Here is a 9,447-nt window from a genome sequence, read left to right on the forward strand (position 1 = left end):
AGATATTGAGCTTCGAAGTTTTTGCATTCCATATAGCAAAATGTATGCATGTAACATTTGTTTTTTAAATAAAAAGTCTTAAAAATGTCAGATAGAACCTTAAATTTCTAAAGGTGACAATATATCAACATAATCATGAATGTCTCTAGATTCATCTAAACAAAACAAATCTTTCAAGAGATCTAGTTTTTTGTATGGTTTGTCAAATGTTCAAGAGGCAACTAAAGTTGCCGGTGGGCAAATACCTTGTACATAATGGCGAATTAGGGAATAATGTGTTAATAAGTTAATAAATCAAGGTTATTAACCTTGTTTATTGTTGATTTTTTTTTGCATTAATATTCATTTTAAAATAACCCTAATATCTTTACTTTAAAGTAGTTTTTTTTTTTACAATTTGATACACAGCAAAACCGACAGAGTAAAAATAACCCTCTACCGCACGCATTAAGATAAATCTATTAAAATATTTGTTTTTCTTTTCTTAAAATGGCTTAACTTGAAGTGCTGTAAAAAAAAAAATGGAAAACTCTTCATGTCATGTGAATTAACAAAAACACATCATTGGCTACTCTAAGGTCTTCTCTTTCCAACAAAAAATAAAATAATAATAATGTTAGTCTTAAAGAAACAGTGGCAGCTCCTGAGATGATTCTCACAGGTAGGAAAGCAGGCAGCGGAACACAGCATCTCACTTGTCTTCAACTTGCTGACTAAAACAAAACAAAATTTCTCTAGTCAATAACCACTAACAGTGTCATTTAACTGCTTATCTAATAAGTCAGGAAGTCAGCTGAAGATTGGATGCACAATATATACATTTACCTGGTTGAGTGAAAGTAGTCCAGTTTTTGCAGAAAGGCTGGCTACAGGGAGGTTGTGGTTATGCTTCATTCATTCATTCATTCATTCATTCATTCATTCATTCATTCATTCATTCATTTATTTTCTTTTCGGCTCAGTCCCTTTATTAATCTGGGGTCGCCACAGCAGAATGAACCACTAATTTTTCCAGCATATGTTTTACGCAGTGGATGCCCTTCCATGTAGCTGCAACCCATCACTGGGAAACATCCATACACTCTTATTCACACTCATACACTACGGACAATTTTAGCCTACCCAATTCACCTGCACCATATGTCTTTGGACTTGTGGGGGAAACCGGAGCACCCGGAGGAAACCCACGCAAATTTGGAGAGAACATGCAAACTCTACACAGAAACGCCAACTGACCCAGCCGAGGCGCCACCAAGTCGCCAAATGAATAAACAAACATAAATAAATTAATAAATAAATTATAAAGTATAGAGAAGTGACGGACTAAACATACATAAGGCAATTCTGTGTGTAAACTCATTATCTTAAACCTGCTGTAAGCTGTATTACTCAAAGACGCCTGTAAACTGTATGTGAACCTTCTGTTCAGTTAAACCCTGTTACAAAGTCCAACTCAAATAAGGTAAAGACTACATATGTTTTCTTTGTCCCATTCTGTGAACCTAAACTAAACACAGAAACCTTCATCATGTATGTCTTTATGAAAACGACCCAAGTGAAAAACAAACTCATCCATATAACTCAGGGTTTATGTATTGTGTGTGAAAGACAGGCACAGATTTTAAAACCTGACTGGGTTAAACCCCATGGCATGGTATGGTTTAATACTGTGTGATTTTTTAAAGCAAAGCCAGTAGAGGTGAGGCCAGTTTTATGTATGATTATTGTTTTGAAAGAGAAAGACCAACTCAGGTTCATTCAAAAAATGTACCGCTATATAGATTTCTGGAGAGCGCCAAATACATCAAAGGAGGTACATTCTGTTTTGTATTTTTTGTTTTCGCGAATCCACCAGAGGCCACTGTGAACGCTTTTTGAAATCTCAAATTCATCTTGCGAGTGCTATTCGTGTTACTCGCGTAAATCCACCAGAGGCTGCTGTTGACTTACTAAGAGCCCTATCCCACACCCGTGCAATAAGCCGCAAGACCTGTTTGCCCCAACGTGTTGCTATTTTCAGACCAACGCATCCTTAATTTTATATTTTACATAAAAATAAAAAAACGCTGCCTCCATGACTTTTTCATCTTGGGGGGCTTTTTTAGTTTATTCATGACAATTTGCTTTTGAATAATGTTATTATTAGTAGCTGTATTAATTATTATATGCATATATATATTTGTTTTATTAAAAACAAACTTAGATTTGTCCACCTGTCATGTTTTGGACCATATGAGGAATAGGGTGTGTGTTTGGATACAACTCAGTTTTTTATATAACTCAATAAATTTTATAACTCAATAAACACTTTGTTATTATTGTTTATTTATTAGCTGTAAATTAGAACTGAATTTAGAAATAGTTTTCAAACAAATCTTTGTGCTTAACAAATGAAATTATGTAGGTTAACGGATGTCCATGCGTACTACACATTTCCTTATCCACGAAAGAAAGTGAAATTAAAGGCCAATTGGAGGAGGCTCATTCTTTATCCCCTCACTGCAGATGGTATGTTTAACTGTTTTCTTGCTGGTGAAGTGCTCAGTTTTTCCACTTACAAAGTCCACCATGTAAATAACAAATGCGCTACGATGCAACTGACTTTTAAAGGGACTGGGAGATGAAACTCTTTTATTCTCAAAACACACACATAACTCATTAAGAGAATAAGCTCAACCCTGTAAGACCAGGCCCAGAACACAGAGCGTATTTTTCCATCCTTAAAATAGCAAAAGTGTATTCGGACTCACCCTTAGTTGTTTTGGCGCCCTGTGCTTTAGACTTTGCGACTAGACCGTAAAAAAAGAGCCCTTACTAACTGACTGACTGAATGATTGACTAACCCAACCTCCTCCTTCCCTAAACCCAAACGATGGTGATTTCCAAAAGCACAGATTGACTTACCCACCCACTTCTCTAAATCTAACTGATAGTTTTAAAAAGGAATCCAGAAAAATAAAAGCCCATGCCTGATTTTTAACCACATTTTCAGATTTTACCACATTCTCACTCTGTTATTTGCTTGGTTTTTTTTTTAGTTTTGGTCTCGGTTTTTGTCTTACCCACTTTCTGGAATCGTTCTTAGCTGGACTCGAACTCATTGTCCTGGTCAACTCCTCTAAAGTCCGCACATGGCAAGCTACTGGAGAAACTGGTAATAGCGGAAAAGCCGTCTATACGAAGGTAAGCGGTCAGCTGGTAAGCATGAAAAAGAACAGCGTCTTAGTGTTCATTTTAAAGATGAAATGAAACATACGTACGTCTGTCTACATAACTCATGATCTCTAATATTTCTGACTTCAACTGTATATAGGGCTACGTTTTTAGAATGAACCTATGTTTAGAATGGGTTTCTATCCCAGACGAATCCCCATTTGCTGCATCCCAACTTCATGAACAAAGAGAGTAAATTCCCAACTAAGCATGTATTTTAATTCAGAAATTAGCAGAAATAAAACAAAATCTATAGGGATTATATCAAGGCTTGACTGGAAGATTGTCACATTGAAGACAAAAAAGATCACCAAATCAAGTGACCCTTTGCAATACTTGACTATTTCTATGTTGGACTGCTTTTTTTACTCTCCATTACACTCGCCCTGTCAATTTGAGCATTTGCAGGAGAAATAATTTTTCTGGAAAAAAACGATTTCAGATGGAAAGGTCTGCGAAATTAATTTGAATAATAGATTGGGGATATAGAGTCAAAACCTACTTAAATCTAAAATCCAAACAATATGAACTTTAAACTTTATTAAAATGACATGATATAACAATGCTAGAACTATATACAAATTACTGCTACTACACTCTGTACTCTATAATGAGTCAATATAATGACAAAATATGTTTAAAAATTATATATTAACCACTAAAGAAATTACAGTTTAGAACTTTCATAAATATTGCTACTACTGCTGCTGCTGCTAATAATAATAATAATAATAATAATAATGATAATAACAAATGTTACATTTTTTTATTTATTTTTTTGACCAATGGTCAAGTTTTCCATATCTGACAAACTAGATCTAAATCATTCTAGCATATTTTAGATAATTACTGGACATCTTAAGCATTGTTTGCAAAATGTATAACTTAAAAGATATTAAGATATTAAGCATTTGTCTCAGCCTTCTCAGTTTATGTTTAGTTATTTCACCTTAAGACAGTGAAAAGTATCTTTTTATTGCCAAAAAAGTGAAATTACAGAATCTACACACATGGAATCTGAGAAAAATGGTCATTTAGAAAAAAATTTCAGATGACACTTATAGAAGCCTTTGCATTGAATCTCTTCACATTCATCTCAGTTATTTCAATTAACCAATTTCATTTCAAGGTTTTTTTTTTGTTTGTCAAAACAGCAGATGGCAATGTGAACACATAATATCACAGCTATGATTGGTCAGATGTGTCAATCGAACTCTGAGAAAGATCACTCCAGTTACATTTATCTCTGAATCCAACAAATGGCAAATGCATTGGCCACACCCTACACTCACAATAGGAGAATAATCCAAAAGTTGGAACATGATAACTTAAAAAAAAGAAGAAGAAGAAATAAGATCTGATCATTAAGCTCTTGCCATTGTGTGCTCTTCCTCATTTTATTAAAAACTGGTGTCAGTTTGTTGTAAACTTATCTTCATCGTTTACTGGCTGGCAGGAAACTGAACTTGAAAGAGTTAATAAAGAGTGCTGAGAAATATGTGACACTGGAAGAATGTCTTGTGAGGGAAAGCATTTATATTCTGGCTTTGGTTGGGGGCTGCACTGGCTGATCTGTTCAGTAATGCAGCAAGCTCTGTCGCCATGGTTACAGCACACATCCTTCATCAGCAGATCATGCACTAAACACTCACATAGCTACGTAAACACCATATACAGTATATGGTCAAAAACAGCCCTTAATTTAATATGGTTATGATTCTGATTCTGTTTGTGATAAAAGCATAAGCGGTAAAATACAGCCCCTGACACATTCTGCTTACTGTGGATAAACACACTGTAAAATATGCCCTTCTAAGCAGTTTGATATTTACACAAGGGAATACTTCAGCATTTTTGTAATCACTTGAAAATAATCTGATCAACAAATGTAAAATTAGTTTTGTTGTGAAAAAGTATACTTGTGTTATGAGAAATTTCAGAAAAGACAAAATATAAGACGTAATGTCAGACAAACATGCAATACTTTATTCATTTTCTTTTCGGCTTAGTCCCTATTTTATTCTGGGGTCGCCACACGGCCACACCGGAATAAACCGCCAACTTATCCAGCATATGTTTTACACAGCGGACGCCCTTCTAGCTGCAACTGGGAAAACATCAATATACACTCATTCACACATATACACTATGGACAATTTAGCTTATTCAATTCATCTGTACCGCATGTCTTTGGACTTGTGGGGGAACCCGGAGTATCTGGAGGAAACCCACACGAACACGGGAAGAACATGCAAACTCCACACAGAAATACCAGAAACTGACCCAGCCAAGTCTTGAAACAGCGACCTTCTGCATGTGAGCAGAATCTGCTACCCATTGCGCCACCGTGAAGCCAAAGTGTACTACTTTTCATACAAAAATGTAGATGAGCTATATTGGCTAGTTTAAACGGTCATATAGCTACATTAAATATGCCGTGTAACCTACCTACCTATATATATAGTACTCCTATCTGATGTCATTAGAGAGCCATAATTACCGTCACCTGGACTCAGCTCATCAGGAATCATCACCAGCACCTGCAACCAATGAGAGGGAGAGAATTTAACAAGAAGACACTGGCTGCGTCCGAAAACGCCTACTACTCAGTAGGTACTGCATTTGAATTTAAACGTACTACTCGGCCGTTGGAAAAGTACGTTATATAAGGTATGAACGTGAAAAGTATGAATGGAATTCGGACGTACTACATCCGCCATTTTGTCATGGTCACGTGACCTACCTGCGTCAATTGCGTCACTTTACTCCCATTCATGAATTCGCTCGCGGGGCATCATGGGATAGCCCAGCATGCATGGGATGCACACTCTAGAATTTCGCTGGAAGTAGTAAGTCATCCGGGTACTTCTCGCATACTGATTTTCGAATTCTATGAATTCGGACATACTACTCGGCTCGCATACTGATTTTAGCGTACTATATAGTATGGAAGTATGTGGTATACTGCTTCTTCGGGAACCTCCAGACACTAACATTTATCTTCCTCTCTACAGAATCGAGCAACTAATCTTGACATTCACGACCCTCACCAGACTCCACTCAAATGTGACAGGATACACATTAATATAATGTATGGATATCCGTTATGTCCGTTAATGTACAAAATAAACCTGATTTACAATCTACAGACCGGGATTAAAGCATCTGCTTTTATAATTGTAAATCGCTGTAATTCATCATGAACCTGCACTGTATTAAAAATGTTTTAAGCTTGTAAAACTCATTCTTGATCACATTTGATGATGATTGATGATCACAAATCTTTTAACCCCAGTTACTTTGAGCATGCCCTGCATTGTTGATATGATTATAAGCATTACTGCAGAGACATGTTAATACACAGCTGTCAATCAATTCAGTGGGCAGGGATACCGCACTCCTATGTCACGTTCAGGTTGGCCTCAAAATGGGAGGAACTTAGTCCTATTTTAATAACAAGATTTTTTTAAAAAGAGACTCATTGTCCCTAGGGTGCTTTCACACTAGCACTTTTGGTCCGCACCCGGGTTTGTTTGACGTCATAGTATGGTTTGTTTAGCTCGTGTGAACGTGTCTTCTGCGCACCTGTGAACCCTACCCAAGTCCGCCTGAAAGAGGTTGTCTGGGGTACGGTTCATGCGAACTCTGGTACGATTCACTTCTGATGTGAATGCAATCATACCAGATAACGGAAGTGAAGCGCCAACTGTACAACAAACTATTGTTTTCATAGCGTTCGTTTGTGTGTGTGTCTTGTGTCGTACCTTGGTGACATGTGCGGGATTGAGCCAGGGCAAACACAGTGATACACAGTGATGTCTGCTTGTCTCCTCCAAAAACAGCTTCTGCAGACACTGTGTGATGTTCTGAATGTTTATAACATTTTTGCGGCAGATGTACGCGAGTCGCTTTCTATATCCAAAACCAAAAGGTTAAAGCAGAATGACCGCGATGTGCGGACGTCTTTCTATTTCGGCACTTGCTTGCGTGACCATCACCTAGCAATGGCCATAAACAAAACAGCAGTTCGATGATGCAAGCGTACCAGGGTTCAGAAAGAAAAAAGACAGTGTGAACACAAACCAACCAGGGAGGTGGCAAGGGGAGACAATCGAACTTGGGTTAGGTCCAGGCAAATGAACCAAGTGTGAAAGCACCCTAAATCACTTCAAAATGACTGTGGACACACTATACCTACACACAGTTCTGTCCAAACAGCTTACAAAAGATAATTTTCATTATAGGTGCCCTTTAAATAATGAAGTGGTTTGAAATAGGTGATGTTAACAGGTGATTGTAATTAAAATTTGGTACAAGAGCAGTATCCAAGAAAGGTCTAGTCCTTTGGGAGCAAAGATGGGCAGAGTATCGCCAATTTGACAACAAATACATGAGAAAATTATTGAAATGTTGACATGTTCCTCAATGAAAGATATAAAGACATTTCTATATTTCACCTTCAACAGTGCATAATGTACATGTAATTAACAAAGATTGAAGGAATCTGGAGGAATTTCAGTGCATAAAGGATAAGTACGCCCGCCTAAACTAAAAAACCATGATTGCCGGTATTCATCTATAAGTGATATCACCACTTGGACTCAGGACCACTATGGCAAACCTTTAACAAGTACCACAATACATAGTTACATCCACAAATACCAGTTAAAACTATACTGTGCCGAAAGGAAGCCATATATAAACAGACTAAAGGTTAGTGAGGGTCACCAGAAGACACTGAGGGTTAATGAGGGTCACCAGATGACAATGTGCAATGGTGAGGGTCTCCGGAAGACACAGGTTTGTGAAGGTCACCAGAAACACTGAGGAGTTGCAAGGTTCACCAAAAGTGACTGAGGACTAGCGAGGGTCACCAGAAAGTACAAAGAATTTGTGAGGGTCACCGGAAGACAATGAGGAATGGTGAGCATCATCAGAAGATGATGAGGGTTAGTGAGGACCACCAAAAGACACCAAGGGTAGGCAAGGGTCTACCAGAAAATGCAAAGGGTTGGTGAGGGTCACCAGAAAATACAAAGGCCTGGTCAGAGTCATCAGAAGACAGTTAGAATTAGTAAGGGTCACCAGAAGACACTGAAGAATGGCAAGGGGTTAACAGATGACAATAAGGGTTGGTGGGGGTCACCAGATGACACTGAGGGTTGGTAAGGGTAACATGAAGACACTGAGAGTTGGTGAAGGTCACCAGAAGACAATGATGGATGGTGAAGGTTACCAAAAGACACTATGAGCTGGTGAGAGTCACCTGAAGACACTGAGGAATGGCGAGGGTCACAAGAAAATACAGAGGGTTGGCGAGGGTCACCAAAAAACACTAAGGGCAAGTGAGGGTCACCAAAAACACAGAGGGGTGGCAAGGATCACCAGAAGATACTGAGGTTTGGCAACGGTCACCAAAAGACACTGAGAGCTTGCATAGTTTACCATAAAATACAAAGGGTTAGTGAGGGTCATCAGGAGGCAGTGAGGGTTAGTGAGGGTCACCATAAGACAACAAGAAACGGTGAGGGTCACCAGAAAACACTGAGCTTTGGCAAGGGTCACCAAAAGACACAGAGAGCTGGTGTTGGTTAACAGAAAATACAGAGGGTTGGAGAGGGTCATTAGAAGACATTGAGGGTTGGTGAGGGTCATCAGAAGACACTGAGGGTTGGTAAGGGTCACCAGAAGACACTGAGGGCTGATGGGCATCACTGAAAGACTGAAATGGTGAGGATTTCTAAATGACAATAATGCAGTAAGGGTAACTGGAAAACATTGAGGACTGCTGAGGATCACTGGAAGATATTGGACATGATGATGAGAGACATTTGCATATTTATTATGAAGACAAAGACAAGGCAGATGCTGATGCTGATTTTGACTGAATTGTATGTCTGTATTCTGCAAAGTCTTTATCTTGTAGTTATTCAGGCAAGCTACTATTTTTTCTTCATGCGAATGTTACATTTAAATGCATTTATTCAATTCTTTATAAATTTATCTTTATAATAGAGATGGGAAGTTCGGATCATTTTACTGACTCGGATCTTTGAGTCTCGTTCATTAGGATGAGCAAATCTTTTTTCGAGGCATTTCGTTCATTTGGTTCAATTTGCCAAAATATTATTAAAATGTTATGAATTGCTTCCAAACACATCTACAACTAGCCCAAAAGGTTGATTGCATGACAAATAAGTCATAAATAGAATATAAGAAGGAGAAAATAATAAT

At 38.0% G+C, this 9,447-nt stretch overlaps 1 long non-coding RNA gene across 1 annotated transcript; it reads left to right on the forward strand.

Annotated features, from left to right (window-relative positions):
• The first annotated feature begins 6,430 nt into the window (after positions 1 to 6,430).
• LOC147833924 (uncharacterized) lies at positions 6,431 to 9,104 on the forward strand. The gene is made up of 2 exons (XR_015507345.1): positions 6,431 to 7,678; positions 8,172 to 9,104. It is a non-coding gene; the product is annotated as an uncharacterized LOC147833924 (long non-coding RNA).
• The last annotated feature ends 343 nt before the right edge of the window (positions 9,105 to 9,447 follow it).

Source organism: Danio rerio, chromosome 14 (genome assembly GCF_052040795.2).
Source record: "Danio rerio strain M-AB ecotype USA chromosome 14, GRCz13ab, whole genome shotgun sequence".
Lineage (NCBI taxonomy): Eukaryota > Metazoa > Chordata > Actinopteri > Cypriniformes > Danionidae > Danio > Danio rerio.